General features: G+C 46.1%; 1 long non-coding RNA gene across 1 annotated transcript in view; it reads left to right on the top strand.

The window, feature by feature from the left end:
- LOC127482824 (uncharacterized) overlaps window positions 1-7,145 on the top strand; it is a 98,212-nt gene extending 91,067 nt beyond the window's left edge. The window contains exon 3 of the long non-coding RNA XR_016223101.1: window positions 7,003-7,145. This is a non-coding gene — a long non-coding RNA (uncharacterized LOC127482824). The remainder of the gene's footprint in view (window positions 1-7,002) is intronic.
- The last annotated feature ends 15,978 nt before the right edge of the window (window positions 7,146-23,123 follow it).

The following is a 23,123-nucleotide window of genomic DNA, read 5'->3' on the forward strand; positions in this document are numbered from 1 at the left end:
GATGTAATGTTTGAGAAGGTTTCCTTTTTTTTTTTTTTTTTTTTTTTTTTTTTTAATGAGGTAAAGGAACTGGGATTGCTTTTGCAAAAATTATATAATGGAGAAATGGTTCATTCTGCTCATTTTTAAAGCCACTAATGAGTGGTCGGGGTTTGCTTCAAATGATCCAGGAGTCAGCATTCAGAGAAGCAAATTCCACATTATTTTACGACCAATGCAGTTTTCCTGGAATTTACCTGGCTGTGCGTGATTTCTAAAATGTGACTGTATGGGGGCCTCCTTGGCACCAGCGGCTAGCCCCTCCTTCACCAAGAACTGGAGCGGCTGCGTGAGGCCAGGTGGGCTGCAGCTGCATCTCAGCCAAGCTCTGGGAGGTGGCAGACCCACTCTGCCTGGCAGCCTACTGGAAGCGAGGTATTTCAGGCCCCATCTGGAGGAACAAAACCTGCATTAGGTGGCCCCCAAGCCAGACACGAAGGTCCCAGGTCTCGGGGCTCGGAGATCTCAGCAACCATAGGGGTTAAGGTGTTTGTTCTTTCCAAGCCAACCCAGGTGCTGATGACTCATGGTAGGGTTAATGCATTTCACCTTTCTCCAAAGCTGCAGCCAAAATATTTTTCCACCTTAATGACTCACCCTTTTCCCAGGCCTGTTAAATTAATAGGGGTCTTACAAAAATACACAGGGAGGGCTGGGGCAGTCTCCATAGTCTACCTGGTTGAACAAGAATAAATCCCAACAGTTACCTGGAGCTCCCTCTTTTGTTCTAGATCTAGATTCAGCTTTAAGATCAGAAAATAGGATGGAAAATACACTGTAACTTTCAGAAATTGTTTCAGTTTCATAGTCACAGGTTTTCTCTAGTTACTGTAGAATTGGCATCTACTGGATTTCAAAAGAGATCCATTAGGGACTAACCAGGGAATGCTTTTCAGTCTAAGTCTTTAGAACGCCTTTCAATATCCATTATAATCTAGTGTGACTTTGCCACCCTAAACTTGTCTCCTACAAATTTCCCGCATATACTCTTTGCTTCAACCAGGACATCAGGTACCTGCAGCCTTGACATTATTCATTTTGACTTTTTGAGGTTTGCGTAAGTTTTACTTCCACACTTATGATTATAAAGCCCTTCTCCACAAATCCATCTCTCTAAGCCTTAATTTTTAAAAATATTTTTTTTTTTATTTTTGATAGGCAGAGTGGACAGAGAGAGAGACAGAGAGAGAAAGGTCTTCCTTTGCCGTTGGTTCACCCTCCAATGGCCGCCGCTGCAGCCGGCGCACCGCGCTGATCCAATGGCAGGAGCCAGGATCCAGGTGCTTTTTCCTGGTCTCCCATGGGGTGCAGGGCCCAAGCACCTGGGCCATCCTCCACTGCACTCCCTGGCCATAGCAGAGGGCTGGCCTGGGAGAGGGGCAACCGGGACAGAATCCGGCGCCCCGACCGGGACTAGAACCCAGTGTGCCGGCGCCGCAAGGTGGAGGATTAGCCTATTGAGCCATGGCGCCGGCTAAATATTTTTTATTTTATTTATTTGAGAGGTAGAGTTACAGACAGTGAGAGGGAGAGACAGAAAGAGAGGTCTTCCCTCTGCTGGTTCACTCCCCAAATGGTGGCAATGGCCGGAGATGGGCTGATCCGAAGTTAGGAGCCAAGAGCTTCCTCCAGGTCTCCCATGTGGGTGCAGGGGCCCAAGGACTTGAGCCATCTTCTACTGTCTTCCCAGGCCATAGCAGGGAGCTGGATTGGAAGAGGAGCAGCCGGGACTAGAACCAGCGCCCATATAGGATGTTGGCACCGCTGGTGGAGGATTAACCTCCTGCACCACAGCACAGGACCCCTTAATTTTGTTTTAAGCTCCAGTTTAGTCTACTGTCATTCGTGACAAAACTTGTTTGCTCCTTAGCTTCTATATGGTAAGCACTTTCTCCTGGGCTTTTAAACAATTCTCTTTGCCGTTGATTCTGTAGTTTCACCATGACATATCTATGTGTGGATTTCTATTTAGTTAACCTATGACATTCTTTCATCATTCTAGAAAATTCTCAGCCTTCATTTCTTTGAAGAAAATTTCCACCCCATATCTCTTCTCTCTCTCTCTCTGGGACTCCTGTGAGATGTATATTGGACCTTCTCATACTTCCTCCCAACTCTCCTTAATTTGCATACTTCCCATCTCAGTTTACTCTGCATCATGTAATTTCTTTGGATTTATATTCCATTTCGACAGTGTCTAATCTAATTTACCCATTGAGTTTTTTTTTAAACCCTGTGAGAGATCATTTATACATTCAGCCATTTTCAATATATAGTTTCATGATTTTTAGTAAATTTATCCAATTTCATAACCATTCTCATAATCTAATTTTGAAACATTCTTATCTCCCTCTTGAATGGCTTGTGTTCACTTATAGTTAAATCTCATTTTCTTTTCCTTTTTTTTTTTTTTAAGGCAGAGTTAGACAGTGAGAGAGAGAGAGACAGAGAGAAAGGTCTTCCTTCCGTTGGTTCACCCCCCAAATGGCCGCTACAGCTGGCGCGTTGCGCTGATCTGAAGCCAGGAGCCAGGCACTTTCTCCTGGTTTCCCATGTGGGAACAGGGCCCAAGCACCTGGGCCATCCTCCACTGCCTTCCCGGGCCACAGCAGAGAGCTGGACTGGAAGAGGAGCAACCGGGACAGAACCGGCACCCCAACCGGGACTAGAACCCAGGGTGCCGGTGCCACAGGTGGAGGATTAGCCTAGTGAGCTGTGGCACCAGCCTTCATTTTCACCTCTAGCTGTAGGCAAACACAAATCTATTTCTGTCTCTATAGATGTATCTCTTATGGATATTTTACACAATTGGGATCTGAATGGAATCTTTGTCTCTGCTTTCTTTCACTTAGTATAATGTTTTTGAGGTTTATTCACATTGTTGCCTGCATGGGGGTGCTGCAAAACTTCATGGAAAAGTGAAAGGAAAAGATAATTTAGGAATTCCTTTGGATCTAAATTTTAGGATAAAAAGTGAAAGCAAAAGACAATTTAAGAAAGAGAGAGAGAGCGACAGAGAGAGAGAGAGAGAGAGAGAGAGAGAGAGAGAGAAAGATAACTCCCATATGCAGGTTCTCTCCCCAGATGCCTGCTACAGCCTGGCTGGGACAAATGCTGGAAGGCAGGATCTCAATTCTGGTGTCTCAGTGGATGACAAGAATCCAATTACTTGAGCCATCCCCATTACCCTCTAGGATCTGCATTAGCAAGAAGCTGGAGTCAAGAGTGGGAAGTGATATTGGAATCTAGGCACTTTGAAGTGACGTCACGGTGTCTTAACCAGAGTCTAAACTGCTAGACCAAATGCTTGCTCCTGCTTTATTTTATTATTGTTAATTGTTGAGTAGTATTCCATTATATGGATTTGCCACAATTTGGTCATTGATCCACCAGCTGTCCACTGAGTTATTACTTTTCTTTCAGTAAGTTCTAACTGATTCTATTTCAAGCTGACTTGGGCAACACTATTTGATGTAGTTGTTTTATATTTATCCCATCATTTTGTTTTAATTACTTTAATCATATATTAGTTCATTTTTAACAATTCTATTGCCTGAAATTTTAAAGGACTGAATCAATGTTTTTCGATTATGTGGTTCTTTTTTTTTGTTCTGTCTGTGTTTCTTGTTTATTTAGTCCCTCTTGTGTGCCTGTGTTGAGGGTTTTCTGGTTGGCAACTGGGGCCCATGTTTGATTTGGAATTTCTGATGCAATGCTGGTAGTGTAAGAATGAATATAAAACTTGCCTAAGTGTGGATTTGTGGCTAAACATTTCACAAAATACTTTCTTTCTCTCAAATCAGAATCCAGGAAGGGACAGAAATGTTCCTTGATTCCTTTTTTGTTGGTTTGTTCATGTGTGTTTTTTTTCTCCCTGGTCCACAGTTTCCCTAAGGGTCTGGTTCTTTGAGGGTCCCAGCTGTTTGTCTATTAGATCCAATTCTGACTCGCGTAGGTTCAAGTGCTGGATACCTGGTCTTGGGAGGCATTAACATTAAGACCTTGCTATGGCCTCAGGATAACCAAAGTGACCAACCTCTATTCTCATTTTTATCTAACTCTTCAATTTTGGTCCCTTATTGTGGTTAGGTTTAACATCAACACATATTTAAGGTATATTTCTTCTCAGTGAGCTGGCATTGCTGGGTGTTTGATAGCATGAGGTTTTTCAAGATATTCAGTGTATTTTGGAACACAGGTGAGCCTAAGTAACCCGCGGTTATTTTGCAATGCAGACGTCACTGTTCCCATTTGTGAGTTTGGATGAACAGAGGTGCAGTCATGGGTGCACTGTCTGTCGCTTTGCTAAAGAAATGAACAAGTGTATTCCTAGATCTTGCCTGAGCACCTGAATAGAAGTAATCGGAGTTTTTAGGGCAATAAGCTCTGTTTTAATTGTAAGAAACAGATTGTGAAGCTTACTTGGAAGATATCCATGTGGCCCATGGTTTATTTTGAACTTCTTAACTTGTGGTGTTCTCCAGCAGGGGACTTTAAAAGGTTTACAGAAAAATGACATTGAACGATAAGTTTATCTTCTTGAAATGTTTTTTTGAAATGTTTGCATTTTTTTTCCAGATTATACATTGTCCATGAACTTTTTGAAGGACCATTGTGTCACAGAGTAAATTTATAGGAAATAGTCATAGCAATGTGGGGATTTTGTGAAACGTTTGCCTTTGTTTGAGAGGCAGGGGGGTGGAGGAGGGAGAGGACAGCAGTCTATTGGTTCGCTCTCCAAATGCCCCAAAGAGCATGAGGCTGAAGCCATGAACTGGGAACTCAGTCCAGGTCTCCCATGTTGGTGCCAGGAGACCAACTACTGGAGCCATCAGCGCTGCTTCCCAGAGCCTGCATTGGCAGGAAGCTGGAGTCAGGAGCTTTGGCCCTGGCACTGCCCCGTGGGAAGTGGGTGTCTTAAGGACTAGGACAAATGCTCCCCCACATTTTCCTTTCAAAGGACTTTGTAATAAGATAGCATGCACTGGGACTCATAGGCACTTCGGCATCTGAAGTGTTGTGTGGCATACATAAATGTCTTTTGCAAAGATCTTGATGCTACAGCATGCTGTGACAACAGTCTTGTCTACACCAGGAGACTGAATAGTTATAACCCTCACAATTGCTTCCATCTCAAAGTTTCCACTTTCTTATGAACATAAAATTATCTGATCTTGGCAGGGACCACGGACCTAGTTTTCCTCCCCAGATTGCCACTTCCAAGTGCAAACAATTGGATGTTGAGTGGGGGCTTGAAGACATCTTCTTAAGGGCCTGACTAGAGCCTCAGGAATCTATCTTTGAAGAACCACAAACTCCATAAATTTATTTTTTTAAACAATATGCTGTTCTGCACCAATCTTTTTTTTTTAAAGATTTTTTAAAAAATTTGAGAAACAGAGTTACAGAGAGAGAGAGAGAGAGAGAGATCGTCCATCTGCTGGTTCACTCTCCAAATGGGCCAGAACTGCACTGATCCGAAGCCAGGAGCCAGGCACTTCCTCCTGGTCTCCCATGTGGGTGCAGGGCCCAAGTACCTGGGCCATCCTCCACTGCCCTCCCGGGCCACAGCAGGGAGCTGGACTGGAAGAGGAGCAACCGGGACTAGAACCCAGCACCCATATGGGAAGCTGGCGCCACAGGTGGAGGATTAACCAAGTGAGCCAAGGCGCCAGCCCCACCTTCCTTGAGAATCCTGCTGGGCAATTAGCATTGCAAATGGAGCAAAACTAACTGTGGTCATGAGTCTCCACCTCTTTCTCATTTTCCCCAGATCCCGAAGCTTATAGCCCTGAGGGTATCTACAGATATTTAGTTTCCTTTAAAACACACACTGTACCAGAACTGAAGAACAAGGGCAGGCCTTTCACCTTGCAGCTCAGACTCTGCTCAGGGTGCTCACGTGCCATACCAGAGCACCTGGCGTGGCGACCCAGCTCAGGTCCCTGCCTTCAGCTTTCTGCCAGTGCAGATCCAGGGAGGCAGCATTCATAGCTCCAGGAGCTGGGTGCTTGCCACCCCTGGGGGAGACCTGGATGGAGCCCCTAACCCGAGACTAGAGTGTGGCCCATTCCAGCTGTTCCAGGTATTTGGGAACGATCCAGCAGATGGGAGATGTCTGTTTCTGTCCATCTGCCATTCAAATAAATAGTTAAGCAGCATTGCTAAAAAAGGGTGGAAATACGTGGACGCCTTTAAAAAAGCCTGTGATTACGCACACAGTGCTAATTTCTGAGCTGGACTGATGGGAGGGGTGATGTCTTTTTCACGAAGAAACACGAAATTCCAGATCTCCATTGTCCTTGATCCTATTGTGTCCAGACGACAGCAACAACAAAAAGCATTTTTTTCAAATTATTATTTATAGCCATTGTCTCTATTCCCACTAAACTAGGAACTTCTTGCTTCTTACTTGGTAAACTTCTTATTTGGCAAAATATAAAGCCCTTTTGCTGTAATATAAATTTAAAATACGTTATCTTAAAAACTAAAAAAGTGAAGAAAGGAAGAAGAGAGGAGGGTGGAGGGGGAAGGGGGGAGGGAGAGAGGGGACATTGTTATGTTCTGAGAATTGTATTTACAAATTACATTGCATATGTTAAAAACTCATTAAAAATTGCAATAAGAAAATTGAAAAAAGGTCCTTTTAGCTTCCACTCTATAAATCAACATTAGCTTTTGTCATGCACGTGTGGTTTCCAGTGAGCTGTCAGTGCATGGTGGGGGCGGCTAACATAGCCTGCGCAATGATTCAAATAGGTTTGCCCCCCACCCCCAACTCCAAGTTCATGGGTTGGAGGTTTGTCACCAGTGTGGCAATATTGAGAGGTGCCAGAACCTTTCAGCGGTCTCGTCTGGTGGGAGGGAGGTGGTTACCAGCCCTTTCTGTGTGCCGGCTTCCTCCCTGACCCTGGGCTGGCTTCCTGTCTGACCCTGAGATGTTTGCTGCTTGTTCTCCTACAGTGCCCTCATCCACTGTGCAGTGACACAGCCAGGAGGACTCTCGCCACAGCCACCACCATGTTGGTTAGACCTTCAGCCTCCAGAGCTGTGAGCTGAATACTCTTCTTTTCTCTGTGGTACCCTGTGAGTAGCAGCCCGAAACAGAGTGATACGCTCAGGTACAAAGGGAAAATGCATATGGGCAAGACTGCCTCTTAGGATTCCCAACACTCCTCTCCCTTGCTGACTCTGTTTTGAAAGTAAAGCCTGAATGCCCAAGGGGGATTTTAGAGGACTCATTGATTACTTACAGAAACAAACAAACAAACAAAAAAGTGAATTAAGTCCCTCAAAGATCCCTGTGGTTGCTGTCTATCATAAAGGAAGAATTAGAAGAAGGGAAATATTTCATTTTATTAAGCAAACATCTACTATTCTGCCATTAAGTCTTTGTTTGCCTAGTGTGTTACGGGTAATAGGGTTGTCAAATTGGTTCTTCCTATTAGAAGTTCTGATTTAGAACTGACTTAAGCCAGCTTTAACTTCAGTTGGCTCCATAGCCCCACCCACATGGATTTTAATCTTGCAGAAATAATTGGTCTTGCATTCACAATTTACCTTTTTCTGTGGCTTTAAAAAGTGTTGCTGGTGATGGCATTGGACACAGTCACTTGCGACGCTCACGTCTTATCTGGGAGTCGGGGCTCTGCTTCTGAGTCCAGCTTCCAACCCTAGGAGCCAGGAGATGATGGCTCTAGTAGGTTGGGTCCTTGCCACCTAGATGGGAGAATATGGGTGGAGGTCTAGGCTCCTGGCTCTGGCCTGGCCCAATCTGGCTGTTGCCAGCATCTGGGAGATGAACCAGTGGATCGAAGGTCTCAGTATTTTTCTCTCTGCCTTTCAAATAAATTTTTTTACAGTGTTGTCAGAATCAGTGAGTACAGATAAGGTATCAGCCAGGGAAGAGGGGCTGCAGTAAAAAGGGCGTCTGTCATTTGGATGGTTCCTATTTAAGATTCAGGAATTTTTATATCGATGACTTGAGGCTCTCTTTTTGTGCCTTTGGGTTGGTTGATTGTTTCTTCCTTAAGTCCTGCAAGTTCTCGAAGTCAGAGGTGGGGGTAAGAGGTAGGGATGTGAACACATTACCTGAACTCGTAACGGGAAAAATAGCTATCAGTCACTTCTTATTCCTACAACTGAAGGCCATGCGTGTTTTGGTGTACAATAGGATTTACTGTTTTCTCAAAATGCCAAGTTTCATTTTGTTTGTGGCTGTTAAAATCATATTTTCAGATGGTTGAGGATTCCAACAATGACAGTAAAATATAAAGTTAAATGCACACTAAAGTGAGTGAACTAGAGGTAATCAGGATTAACCCTTTACAACCCATCCTTTTTTTTTTCTATGCAAGACATACATTAGAACACTAACAATATTCTATACTATATATTCTATATACTGAATATAGTCTTCTTTTTTTAAAAAAAGATTTAATTTATTTATTTGAAAGACAGAGTTACAGAGAGAGGTAGAGCCAGAGAGAGAGGTCTTCCATCCGCTGGTTCACTCCCCAGAAGGCCTCAACGGCCGGAGCTGCGCCAATCCGAAGCCAGGAGCCAGGAGCTTCTTCTGGGTCTCTCACGTGGTGCAGGGGCCCAAGCACTTGGGTCATCTTCTACTGCTTTCTCAGGCTACAGCAGAGAGCTGGATTGGAAGAGGAGCAGTCAGGATTAGAACTGGCGCCCATATGGGATGCCGGCGCTTTAGGCCAGGGCTTTAACCTGCTGTGCCACAGTGCCGGCCCCCTGAATATAGTCTTCTTTATTCACTTAGTAATAGCTCCTGCAATCCTCCAATATCTGAACGCAGGCATTCGTCACAGTTGGCAAAGATGCTATAGATTTCTCTTTTTTTTTGGAACAGGAAACTTGAACCACTTTCCTTATGATAAGCTTGCTATTTTGCCCTGTTGCAAACATGGATTTTGGTTAGTTGGAACCAATTATTTGTTGCCATGTCAGTGTGTGTGTGTGTGTGTGTGTGTGTGGTTTCCTTATAAATAGATGTCAGCATCCTTATCCATAAGTCGTGATCTACCACTTCTACAAAACTCTGGCCTTGTCCTTAAGGATCAGCAGGAGAGGCTGTGACTCTGAGATCCACTCCTGCTACACTTCTCAGGGCTTCTTGAATTATTCTGCCATCTCCTTGCTGTAATTCACATGTGTTCCTGCAAGCACACATGGTACGTGCCTACCTACACACCATACACACACAGACGTGCACATCCATGACAATAAGCAATTCAGGAAGATGACCCTGACCAAATGCATCCAAAGCTATGCGGATTTTTAACATTTTGTGAATAAGTCTTCCTTTGGCTATTACCGTTGCAAAGTATATTTCAAATACCAATTGCAAAATAGTTTGCGTGTCCTTAAAAAATTGGAAGTGTCAGTATTATATGCATAAAATATTTTAGCCATCTTTCCAGAAAATAATCTCATCTGGAAAAAAAATCATCTTTCAATAAAGCTAAATGAGTAGGGCTATTGGTAGGAGAGAGTAGGCACGGTGAAACCCTACAGCCCGTAGATTCTGACTCCTGGCACGTCTTCCGTGAACACAGAAATGCAGCAATGCCCATGCATTTTGTTTTCTGTGATTTGCAACAATCTCGTGGGGTGGAGCTGGGCAGCTTTTCCTAAATGAGGACCCTGCCTCCAGCAAGGAAAGTAACTTGTCCTTGGACGCCCTTGAACCCAGGGCCGAGCTGCTGCGGCTCAGACTTCGGCAGCTTTCCGGGCCTGGGTGTCACTGGTTAAGGTAGCATTCACTAAAGTCTCTCCCTGTGCACAGTTTCCCCATTACTTCAGCATCCAGGTCTCTGAGCACCGCTGGGAATGAGATCATTTTCCTGTAAACCTTCTCGCCATAAAACTGTTCCACGAGTGATTGGCTACGTCTCCATCCAGGGGGAATTTTCCTAGCAGATCCCTGGGGTTTGCCAGGGGTGTTCCAGGGGGCCTGTGGAGTGGGGGAGAAAGTGCTGCTTCCGGCCTGCTGTCATTTCCAGTGACGTCATCACTGTGCGACGCCACGCGCATGGGCTGGGCGTCCATTGCTCTTGGTGGTGGCACATGTTCCTTTGCTCACAGCACGATGCCACAGACCCGGCACAGGATCGAAAAATGGGAGAGATTGCTTGTGGCTCGTGGTTCTGTGGGCCTGCAAGCGAGGCCCTGCTCTTTGGCTCCCATTTCTGTCTTCTCTGTGTATCTCCACATCCTATCGCCCCACAGTTTTTATTAGTTTCTGGATTGTATAAACATACAACTTCTGCCCCATAGATAACCCTAAAGCTGATACGTTTCAGTCATAACCACTGCCAATATCGAAACGGGCTTTTCCGTATTGTGTTTCCAATGACAATGTCATATTGCATTAAAATAAGGCTTGTGTCTTGATTTTTTGATGCAAAATTGTATCGTAAGCATTCTTATTAACTAAGTTAGAATACATCTTTACAATGGCTGTTAAGCAAAGATGTGTATAAGAAATATTAAGTCTTCTTCTATATTAGGTCATACTGTTGTTTAAATAAGACGGCAGTGTTGAAGGCAGGCAAACCTGATTCTTTCCTGGAAGTTTCTGGCAACTCACATCTCCATTGACAGAGTATGGGAATGTCTGTTTCATTCATTGCCTTTTCTTCTTCTTCTTTTTTTAATATTTATTTTGAAAGTCAGTTACACAGAGAGAAGGAGACAGGAAGAGAGGGAGAGAGTTTTCATCCATTGGTTCACTCCCCAGATGGCTACAATGTCCAGTAATGGCCCAGATCAAAGGCAGGAGCCAGGAGCTTCATCTGGGTCTCCCATGTGGGTGGCAGGGGCCCAAACACCTGGGCCATCTTTCAGCTGCTTTTCCCAAGCTGTAAGTAGGAAGCTGGACTGGCCGTGGAGCATCCAGGGTATGAACAGGTGCCCATACCGGATGCTGGTGTTGCAGGCTGTGGCTTTACCCACTACACCCCAATTTGAAGACCCCATTCATGGCCTCTTCTTAAAGCCTCATGACCTGTACGATTTCATTAAACTTTTTGCCTACTTGGTAAGTAAACAGTAGTAGCTGATTCTCTTCTGATCATTTCTGTATCTATGTACTGTCTTCCAACTTACTTTCGAAGGAATTTCCAGTTCTTTCCCTTGGAGGTGTTTTGTGTCTCTGTTGGGCCCATATCCTCAGCTTCCAATGAGGCTAGGGACCGTTCTTGGGGGCTGTGACCTGCCTTTGCCTCTGCTCCCTGTCCCCTCACAGCATGGAAGACTCTGTTCTCATCTATAAATCCTACTCCAGCCCGGGTTCCCAGGGTGCACTCTCTAGGGCCACCTTCTGTGGGTTAACACATGGGTGGGAGTTGCCTTTCACCTATAAGAAAGAAAGATACCCACAGACACGGGAGGGAGAAGTCATCTAAAACAAGTCAGCCCTGTGGCAGGGCCAGAATCCTCAAATTGGTGATTGGGGACAGCTAGTCCTGGGTACTGCATAGGGTAGTCTGTTTCAGGTGGGAAAATGCCTGTCACACATGGGTCCGCAGTTCTTTATTTTTTTTCCATTTCTATTTTGCATACACTGGGAACAGATTTCCATCTTCCAGTTGTATGAAGGATGGTTCTTTTTCGTCTTTGCAGTCACACTGGGAAGAGTTCTACCTTAAGTTGCTGAGGGTCTCCTCACTGCACAAATGTTCTCTCTCAGCCTCCCTCTGGGCCAACTTCATGATTTTTTCTAATTACCTGTAACTCTGCAGTGCTGCCCATGGGCTCTTCTTGATCCAGTCCACTTTAACAACTCCCAGTCTGACTTCTGCTCCTATTACTCTTCTATTATCACTGCCTTGATTCCTCAGTCAGTGGGGTAGTCCTGTCTCTAGTCCTATTGGGCTCTTGGGTGGAACCTGGTACTCATGACCAACTTAACTCCTATGGAAGCCATAACCTCCTCTTTTTTTAAAAAGGTTTATTTATTTATTTGAAAGTCAGAGTTATACAGAGAGGAGAGGCAGACACACACACACACACACACACACACACAGAGAGAGAGAGAGAGAGAGCGCACCAGAGAGATGGAGAGAGAGAGGTCTTCCATCCGATGGTTCATTCCCCAATTGGCTGCAATGGCGGGAGCTGTGCCAATCCAAAGCCAGGAGCCAGGAGCTTCTTCCAGGTTTCCCACATGGGTGCAGGGGCCCAAGCACTTGGGCCATCTTCTACTGCTTTCCCTGGCCACAGCAGAGAGCTGGATCAGAAGTGGAGCAGTCAGGACTAGAACCAGTGCCCATATGGGATGCCGGTAATGCAGGTGGCGGCTTTACCCACTATGCCACAGTGCCAGCCCCCATAACCTCCTTTTGTGTCTGTGACCTGGATTCTGCTCCCATCGGGACATGTGGGCATCTGTGATACAGTAGACATACGACACAGCCAACAACTTTCTACATGGTGCCACGAGAGGTGCGTGGCAATGTAATGCCTCTCCCTTTGTAAAACTGAGTTTATAGTATCCACCTGACAGATATGTCTTGAAGATCAAATGAGATTATGCAGCTGAGAGTATATTTTATATTATTCTTTATCAAGCATTCACTCAACAACTGTGCATTGAGAGCCTGCTACATGCCAGGAGCTGTACTGGGATTAAAAGGTACAGACACCAGTATAACTCAAATAATTCTACCAAACCTGTGTTAAATCACTTTGAGGGCGAGAGCATGAACTAGGAGGATTTAATCCACCCAACACTGAAGGACAAAGGGCTTCCCTAAAGAGAGGCTACTGGATTGACAATGATACACTGAGGACAAGTAGACAAAGGGGAGTTCAGAGAATGGTGGTGTTGGGAGTAAGTGGGGACCAGAGCTTGCAGGGTTCCCAGGTCGTGTCAAAGCCTGATGGATGCCCAAGAGCACAGGAAGCCATTGGAATGCCTTCGATGCATGCCTATTTGGTAGCTGCCCTGATCAGCTCTGCATTTCTCAAATCTCTCTCTGGCTTCATGTGGAATTGGAAAAGGGTGGACGCAATGAGACTGCTTCTCATTGTCTGTTTGTACCAGCTGCTTGCCTTCTGCTTTCCCCCTAATGTACCCTATAGTACATTGTACCCTTGCCCTTGTACTCTTTAGTCACCTTCTAGGCATAGGTACCTTGTGGCCCACATTTTCAAGCATCTTTGTTTCTGCCCAAGAAAATCTCTTCTACTCCTCCCCCTCTCTTAGCCCTCATGTCCATCAGAAATCATATTACGTAAAGGCCTGGTAGAAAGTGGTCCTCATGTAGCACCTCTTTAGGTACTTCCTGAACTGTTTCATGAGTCTCTCTCTGAATTCCATCTTCGTCCTGAGACTGTTGGTCCTACTTTGTCACACTCAGTACTCTTTGCTGCCAGTTCAATATTCCATTGGACATCTGCAATGATGGCTTTTCCCTGAAGAACATTCCATGTCTGTTCTACATTTGGGCCAAATAGGTTTCCTCCCTGTCCTTGCTTTTCTGCCTCTCACTCTCTTTGTAGCAGGCTCTCAATGCACAGTCGTTGGGCTGATGTGTTCCATTCCAATGCCTCTCTGCATTTATGTCCATCTATTGGAACCCTTGTTGTCTTTCATGCTTCTACTGAAATACCATTGTTAATAAGGGATCCTCATGGGCTTCTCCAAGTTTACGGGAAGTTTGCTTCGTCTGAACCTCTCAAAGTGCTTTCTTTCTCTCTTTGCTGACTCATATCACACTGGGATTTGTACTCCATACACATTATGTATTTGTGTTAATCTCTCTCCTGTGCTATTTTCTCCTGGGGATCTGGGACTACAGATAACTCATGTTTATTGGTTCTAACTGTCATATGTGTACCTTTGCACAGAGAATTCTTAATAACTATGTATTGAATCAGTGTGATTTATGATAACAAATAATTATGCACAGATGATTCATACTCACATGTCTACTCCTCACTGCCATGAATTCTTTTGGAAGTGTGGAATAGATAATGATTTTGCTGTTATCACCTGTCTATTCCCGGAACTCCTTCCCATCTCCAAGAGTCCACGTGTGCGCAAGCCTTCTCTGAACCCAACAGCACAACAAGAGGAAAGACAGAGGCAAATGAAACAATTTCTTGTATGTTTCATCCTGGTTAGGAGCCAACACAAATGCTTGTGCTGCGAGAACAAGCATATTTCCTTCTGTGAAAGCTTGGCTGTTTATCCTGGGACCCCCTTCTCCACCACTGGCTGCCCTCAAAAGACTGTTAACCCCTGCCTTGAGCCAGCAAACCAGATGTGGGTTTCTTAAGCAAATTATTGGTTATTTCACCACATGTAGTTTTTGCAGTTAAATGTTTCCAGCTTTTCAGAGCATTCCACAGGAATCACATCATAGTTTTCCTCCAACCTGTTAATTAACATAATTGTTTATCAGCCCTAAACCACAGCTTGAGTTTGTTAAGTGGCGAGCTGAACATATATTCCCTGGACGTAGCCCAATGGCCCTGGAGAGAACAATTTAGCAATAAAAAATGGAGGCCTTGTGGGGACTGGGGAAACACATTTTATTCCCTTTCCTGCTTCTTGGAACGCATCTTTTTGTGCTGGGCTGTCCGTCCCCTGCTCCCAGAGGCTGGCTGGACTTCCCGCCACCTTGTCATCGCATTACTATATTTTTTAGACATAAGGGTTAATCATGTGACCTGAGTTTCCCCAAAGCTCAAATATTTGAGATATCTTTTGATAGACCCAAAGGGTAAAACTGTGTCCTTGCAACCCCCTACCTGCTTTCTCCTACTCCCCAAATCTCATGGTGCTATTTGGGGATTCGCAGAGAACTCTTCTCTAAATTTCCCCTCCTACCACAATCAAGTTGCTGCTTTCCTATCGACTGAGAAAGAATCAAATGGAAGGAATAGCATCTGAGCTGACTGAATATAGAAACAGAAATCTGAGTCCAGCAGTCCTGTACTATGCCCATCATTATGTTAAGGAGATTTGTAAAACTATAAATAAGTGATATTCTCAATCAATCGCTCTAGTTTGGGGAAATATCCTTATTATTCATAAAAGTATGAATTTTATGTTAACATGTAGTGGGTTTATTATTATCCTAAGTAAACTTAGAAACAAATTCTATCTTCCTTTCGAACACAGCAAATGCAGATAGACTCTGCACACATAAACAAAAGCTCCTTAGGAGACTTCATAATTGTATCAAAAAATCTGAGAGCCACCGCCATCTACATGAAGAGGCCTTAAGCTGCTAATCTTTATTCGTTATATCAGAAGTACTCCAAAAAGTTTGTGGAAAATGAATTAAAAGATCAGTCTGGGAGTAGGCATTTAGTCTGGGGGTTAATATGCTTGCGTCCCAGATCAGAGTACCTGGGTTCGATTCCCAGCTCTGGCTCCTAACTCCAGCGTCTCGCAAATGCAGATCCTGAGAGACGGCAGTTACAGCTCAAGCACTCGGGCTCCTGCTGCCATGTGTGAGACCTGGATGGTGATCCTGGCTCCTGGCTCCTGATCTGGTGCAGCTCTGATCTTTGTGAGCATTTGGGTCATGACCCAGCTGAGGGAAGTCTGTCTGTCTCTCTGTCTGTCTGTCTTTCTGTCCTCTGCCTCTCAAATAAATAAGCAACGATTTAAAGAAAGGTGAGTTGATTTTGGTGTGAACAGTTTTTGAAATCCATGCATAGAGGAGTATTAGGAAAAAAGTTATGCATGAGTTTCAAGCATTTTTTTGCATCCAAGTAAACTTGAAGTAGGTCTGTGTATGACAAGTGGCATGTTCCTTAGCGAGGAAGGCTGGGCTTGTATAACAATATTTCAGTGCTCCAACAAGAGCCATGATGAATGCTTGGATCCATAAACTACCAACACCAGCTGAGTTAACCTCTGAGCATCCTACGCTGGCTTTCTCTAGAAACTCAACTCCTGCAGTTACAGCCAGCGTGCTGGTAGAAGAAGAAGCCAAGGAGCTGGGGACGAGTGAAGCTGGTGGCTGTGGGGCTGAGGGAGGGGAAGACAGCCTTCGAACTGAATTAATGGGGTTTAGGGAACACTCATGAGTAGAAATCTTAGGTATGTCTAAAGTTTTCTCTTTCGATATTGTATTATTCCTTGAGAGCAGAAAATCCATTTTTGGAATGTAGCTACCGCTTGTACTGTGGGTTTGGTGAAGATGGTAATTAGTAGCTTGCAATGGATTTCATGTGAAAGTCCCTGTGGCTCCGGGCTGCACCCGAGATGGGTACAAGTCCACATGTGAAAGTAGAAGTTTAAAAGGCTCAACCACAAAATGCTGGGATTTGGTTCCAGTTCCTGTAAAGCGGACCCCTTCTTGGAACTTCCTGTGACTGGGCTCTGCTTCTCCTGGAGTTTGTTAACAAGAAGTCTTTGCAGCAAACGCTGGGTTATTAGCACGCTGGTGCTCACTCTCACATTCCACTCCAAGAAACTCCTCACACACTCATGGCAGTTTGTGGAACCCAAATGATGGCACTAGGGTTAGAGTCTCCTGAGACTGTTCCATTAATCTGTTCTTGAACTACTAGAGCTATCATGCAACGAGGGGTTTTGGTTAGCCTTTGGGTATTAATAAGTCTCCTTTAAATTAGTATCCAGATTTGAATACTTACTCATAGTTTCCTTTATGCTCATGCCTTGGCTACAGCATCCCTTAAAATTCTCACCAAGGATTTCAGGCATCCTCACGATGGGTGTATTTCAGGTATGTTAAGAAATGTATCCAGTCAACTAAGATCATCACTCTGAAGGAGCTACATCAGCCATCTGATGCAACATAGTACTCTCCAATCTGTGGCACTTTAAAAATGCTACTTCTCATCATCTGAAACTGACTTCTTACATTTCTGTGTGTGTGTGTGTGTGTGTATGCACATGTGCGTGTTAGTTCTCAAGGCCTCCTTCCATGAGACTCTAACTCCCTGGGGCAGGAATTCTGGGCTGCTCCTGGTATGTTCCTGCACCAGCACTGGGACTGGCACATAGTCGGCTCTTGTAGTTGTTCAGTAAGAGAAGAAATGCCTTCTTGGCAATGCTTTATCTCCAGCAACAATCACTTTCCTCTATTGGGGTCCCCTCTCTGAACCTTGAAGTTTGAGGCTCTGCCAACATCTCTGGTTGTAGAAGCAGGCTCAGAGAGAGGCATAAGACAGGGGTTCTGCCACTGATTTGCCCACAGTTAGCTTGGGAACCAGGATCTTGCATGAAACGGAAGATCGATCCTGATCAGGTATTTTGAGGTGAGGCTAATAGAGGGACAGTCTCTAAAGGAGTGGGCAATGTTTTGAGAATCTGCACTAGTATGCCAAGGACCTGATACTGCCCCAGACCCCTGATAAGGTGATTGTAGGAAGAGGGCAGCTGAGAGCCCCTGGGAGGCTCAGTGGAGGAGGCACACCCAGCTTTGCACAGTGCTGCCAGCATTAGGAAAGGGACCCATACACAGAGAAGACTTAGAGGGTGGACACTGTGGGTCTGTGTGCTGGGGACACAAAGGCCAGGAGGTACAGCAGCTTCTTTTCTTTGTGTGGTTTTTTTTTTTTTTTTTTTTTTTTTTTTTTTTTTTTTGACAGGCAGAGTAGACAGTGAGAGAGAGAGACAGAGAGAAAGGTCTTCCTTTGCCGTTGATTCACCCTCCAATGGCCGCCGCGGCCGGCGCACCGCGCTGATCCGATGGCAGGAGCCAGGAGCCAGGTGCTTTTCCTGGTCTCCCATGGGGTGCAGGGCCCAAGCACCTGGGCCATCCTCCACTGCACTCCCTGGCCACAGCAGAGAGCTGGCCTGGAAGAGGGGCAACCGGGACAGAATCCGGCGCCCCGACCGGGACTAGAACCCGGTGTGCCGGGGCCGCTAGGCAGAGGATTAGCCTAGTGAGCCGCGGCGCCGACCTCTTTTCTTTGTTTTTAAAGATTTATTTATTTATTTGAAAATCAGAGCTACAAAAAGAGAGAGAGAGAGAGAGGTCTTCCATCTGCTAATTCACTCCTCAGATGGCTGCAGTGGCCAGGGCTGGGCCAAGCCAAAGCCAGGAGCTGGGAGCTTCATCCGGTCTCCCACATGAGTGGCAGGTGTCCAGACACTTGAGCCATCCTCTGCTGCTTTTCCCAGGTCATTAGCAAGGAGATGGATGGGAAGTGGAGCACCCACGTAGGATGCTGGCTTTACCCACTATAAAACAATGCTGGTCCTAGTCCAGCCTCTTCTAGACTCAATACATCTGTGTGCTTGGCTGAGGGTCATGGTGGAACAGTCTGCAAACAGGACAACCAGAATTCCCCCAACTTTCTAAAAGATGTGATGTGTCTGTAGTAGCTCAGGTACCTGGAGTATTTGGAGCACAGCTGGGGAAGCTTTGTTCTGCCAAGGGCCATATGGATATTTCTAATGTCATTCATGGGATACACACAATGATCAACTTAAAACAGCCTGCTGTGGGTCAATTGTGTCTTGAGTCCTGGCTACCATACCTTGGCTGGGCCAGACCAAATGATTCCATGGGCCTTCTACAGCCCGAGGGCAGGACGTTCCCTAAACCCTGGCACCTTCATTTAGCACTAATCTTCATGGAGGAACTTCCGGGAGCGATGAGAACGTACCTGCACCTCTTTACGCTGAGAGGACAGAGGTCTGCCCCGCCCCCACACACCAAGGACAAGGAGCGGGAGGATTGTGTTCAGGGAGACTGGAAATTCAGCCCCGCCCCATGTAGAAAGCCCATTTTACAGCGCCTGGCACACAGCAAGTGGGCAAAGCATGGTTGGTCATAATGCTCTTAGATTCCCAACAGGGGAGCTAGCCTTTCTAGAGCTTAGTGAAATGCGTTGACATGGAATTGCACCCAAGGGTCTTCTGGTGGCACCGCCTGGAGTGGTTCTCAGAGGCAGCAGATCCAGCCCAATGCACACTCCTGCAGTCCGGCTCCACAGCCTTTGCTCTCAAAGCCCCGTGGGTACCCTACCCATCCCCGAGGGCCTGCCTGTCTTTCCTTACAACGTTCTGTGGTTGCAGGTGCAGGTAGACCAGAAGCACCGGAATTAAAGCCCAGGAACATCACTCAACTGAAAACCTGGGTTTGGTGCAATTCACTCTTCAGCAGAGGCAGCTCTGAGACCAGTTCTTGGTTCCTGGCAGGGTGGAGTCCTGGGGACCCTCAGGGTGACCGTGCCACTCTGATCGCCATACTCTCGATTTCCCCCCATGCTTTGGGGTTCCCTTCCTCCCAGCAAGCATCCAGTAGGAAACAACCTCATGTTGGTTATTTACGCTCAGGGTTGAGGTTAAGCCCAGGGATTCTGTGTATTCCCGGGGTTTCTTCCACTTAGTGGTGACGTCATCGGAACTCCTGGAGCTCCTGGGGCTGCTCAGCAGTTGGCTGTCTCCTCCTCCTGTGCCACTCTCTTGCTCTGCATTCCGAAGTGTCTCAAACCTTGTCCCTTGTGCCCTCCAAGCCCCAGCTACGTCTAAACCCTTTGGGAAACAACCAGCTTCTAGAATAAGAGGGAGAAGGACACACACGGGACTGTTATCCATCTACTCATTTCTTTTTAAAGATTTATTTTATTTATTTGAAAGGCAGAGTTACAGAGAGAAAGGGAGAGAGAGAGAGAGAGAGAGAGAGAGAGAGAGAGAGAGAGATATCTTCCGTCCACTGCTTCACTCCTTAGATGGCCACAACAGCCAGGGCTAAGCCAGACTGAAGCCAGGAGCCAGGAGCTTCTTCCAGGTCTCCCACGTGGGTGCAGGGGCCCAAGGACTTGGGCCATCTTCTACTGCCTTCCAAGGCCATAGCAGAGAGCTGGATCAGAAGTGGAGCAGCTGGGTCTTGAACCAGCGCCCATATGGGATGCCGGCACTGCAGGCGGCAGCTTTACCTGCTACGCCACAGCACCGGCCCTTTTCCCACTTTCTAACTTTCCCTTCTAACCACAGACTTTTCCCTGATCCAGGTGGCCCTTTTGAAAGTTGGGTTAATTTTTCCCAAAATTCTGCCTTCCCCTTGTCACTATGCAGCTCAGAAAAATCCTAGGAGCTCTCAACCAATTTTAGGATAAAATCCAAATTTATGAAGATATGTGCTTCTCTTTCTTCTTTTTAAAACTTCAATTTTAGAGCGACTCTAATCTGCCTAACAGCCCTTTATTCAATTATTGATCTATTTGTCAATTCTCCCCTCCAACCAGGCTGGCTTGTTAATCTTGTGCTGTCCAAACATCATGTCCACTCTTTTTAAAAAACGATCTAATTCTTATTGATTCATTTGAGAGCCATAGAGATCTTTCCATCCATGAGTTTATTCCCTACAATGACTTCAATGCTTAGGGCTATGGGTGTCTGAAGCCAGAAGCCAGGAATTCAATTTAGGTCTCCCGCATGGGTTTCAGGGACCTAACTACTTAAGCCATCCCAAGGTACTCTTCAGCACAAAGCTAGAATCAGGTGTTGGAGCCAGGATTTGAACCCAGGCACTCGGATACGGGACATAGCCCTGCTAACTGGCGTGTTAACTCTCCTAGGCCAAATGTCCAGCTCACCACAATGTTTCGGAAGCTCACCTGCATTGTGTGTATCTTTAGCTTGTCTCTGATCGTTGAAAAGTATTCCCTTGTCTTGGAATCATTACACATCTCCGTGATATGGGTACCTGTTGGGGTCGAGCTTCCCTCTACTTTGTAGAGCTGAGAAACGAGAAGAAGAGTTGGAGCTTACAGAGCAAACTGGAGGTTACAAAACAGGCTGTAAGCTGGGCAGAGCAGGCTCTGGCAGCAGCCGCAATGGAGTAGTTTGTGGTCCACAGAGCGGTCTCTGGAGACCTTATGCTGAGCTGGAAGGAGGGTGCCCCATGATTCGTGCACGCAAAGCCCTCTGGTAGGCATCCTTGGGGGTCTGGGTGGTTTGCCCCCTGTTCTCTGGGAAGGGCTCATCCCAACCCACCCACGGGGAATTGTCACTGCTGAGCTTTTGCCCAATACGGGCTGCCTTTCCCTCCGTGAGTGGTGCCCTGTGGTTTGTGAACCCACCCTGCAGTGTTACTGCATGTGCGCTCTTCTCTGAGGCCGACTCTGTCTCTGAGGGCTGGGATTGTCAGCCAACGACGTCGTTCATGTCTTCCAGCTGCTTCTCAGGGAGCAGGACTCGGCTCCTCTGTGAGTGCTTCCTGCGTTTGCCTTTAGGAGAGCCCTGGGAGCCTGCCACCTTTCAGTCCAGATGTGTTCCTGAGTTCAGCTCCATAATGTCACACTTTTCTTTTCTATTTGAGATGGGGGGGGCGGGGAGAGAGAGAGAGAGAGAGAGACAGAGACAGAGAGAGACAGAGGTACAGGGAGAGAGAGAGAGCTCCCCCATTTTCTGTTCACTCCCCAAATGCCCCCAGTGACGAGGACTAGGCTGTGCTGAGATCTGCAAGTTGGGTACTCAGTCCAGGTCTTGCGCGAATACTCGCTGCCTCCCAGGGTGCGCCTTAGCAGGAGGCTGGAATCGGAAGTGGAGATCAGTCCCCAGCATGGGAAGCAAGCGCTGCCACTGTTGGCTTACCTTCCACACCAAGTGCCCGCCCCCATGGCCTCTCTTTGTTGTGGCTCTTTGCTCCTGATCCTTCGCCATGTATTGGGAGAAATGTGTCTTGAACTCCTCCCACATGCTTGGCATTGTGCAAAAACATTTGCAGCTGCACATTTGATCTCCACCACAACTACCTGTGCTAAGAATTAGCCTACGTTTTATAAAGAAACCAAAGAACCAAGAAGTTAAGCCTCATTCCTCAGCTGCCAAGTGCTGGAACAAGTACTCACATATTCTATCCACCCCCACTCCACCCTCAGCATGCCTCCAATAGCTTGGAGCACATAGTATATGTTCAATAAATACATCCTGAACAAAATTTAATTTAGTGTTGCAGGTGAGCCTTTGGTACAGCTTAGAACTCTTCTGCTGTATATTTAAGCATCTTAGACAAAACAGAGAGGACTTGTATCCAAGAACAGGTAGCTTGTAGGGGAGAATCACAGTATTTAGAAAATTCTGTTAATCTCACATGGAAAGGAAAAATGTCTCACTTAAGCCTGAGGACCTTAACAGTTAAGTTTAGGGTTTGTGCAGAGTTCAGCCTTGTTCTAACTGCTACCCTTCTGCAAAGCCAGCCTAGTGGCAACCTGTGCCCTCCTTCTTCAGTGACAACCCTATTTAATTTCAAAACACGGGCAGATAAAATATGCTAATACGCAGCGAATGTTCCCGCTGCTAGTCACTGGGCAGTTCTCCATCCAGTGTGACAGTTCAGTCTTCCTTGAATTCATCGGCAAATGATCACTCCTGTTCGTGGCGTTCCACACCGGCGAGAAAGCGTGCGTGAGCCGCCACCCAGCCTCCGCTCCATGCGGTTGTCCGCATTTCCTGTTGGAAGGTGCTGTGCTCTTTGTCTGTAGTGCAGAACAGAGCGCATCTCTGTGCACATGGAGGGCATTGTGAAATAAGCGGGCTTCTATCTGCTTGGATACTGATAGGAAATCCTCTGAGACTTCCACTTGGGGGTGGGGGCGGGGGGTTTGTGCAAAGCCTTTGCACTTGAGCTGCCCGAGCCTGCTGTAAGTGGCGGGCTGCTTAGCCTACCATGTGGCCTGCAGCCCCCGACACATTGCACTAGGACAGCAAAGGGCTGGGAAAAGGAACACGACGGGGAACTGGCAACCACGAGAGAGCAGGCCTGGAATGCTGGCTCTGACCACAAATTGGTACATGGAACTTGTGTTTTTCATTAGGGTTGCTGCAGTAATGTTGGCTTCTAGCATTCCAAAGGATATTCAGACTTATATTAGATTAAATTCTCCTTTAAAAAAAATCACTCTAGGTTGGAACAACATGAAGGATCAGAGTGTAATCAAGAAAACTCAGGAAATACAAAACTAAGGCCAGCGCTGGCCTGTGCTTATGTTGTTGGTGTGAACGGACAGGGTGCATTGTCCAAGACCCAGCTGGGAATCTGGAAAGTATCTTAAAGATGCAAGATTGCCTTGAGCTTTGAAAGGATCACATAGCTCATGTTTCTAAAATATTATTTGTGGAT

Source organism: Oryctolagus cuniculus, chromosome 1, assembly GCF_051225735.1.
Source record: "Oryctolagus cuniculus isolate XC-2025 breed Fujian yellow rabbit chromosome 1, ASM5122573v1, whole genome shotgun sequence".
Taxonomy (NCBI): domain Eukaryota; kingdom Metazoa; phylum Chordata; class Mammalia; order Lagomorpha; family Leporidae; genus Oryctolagus; species Oryctolagus cuniculus.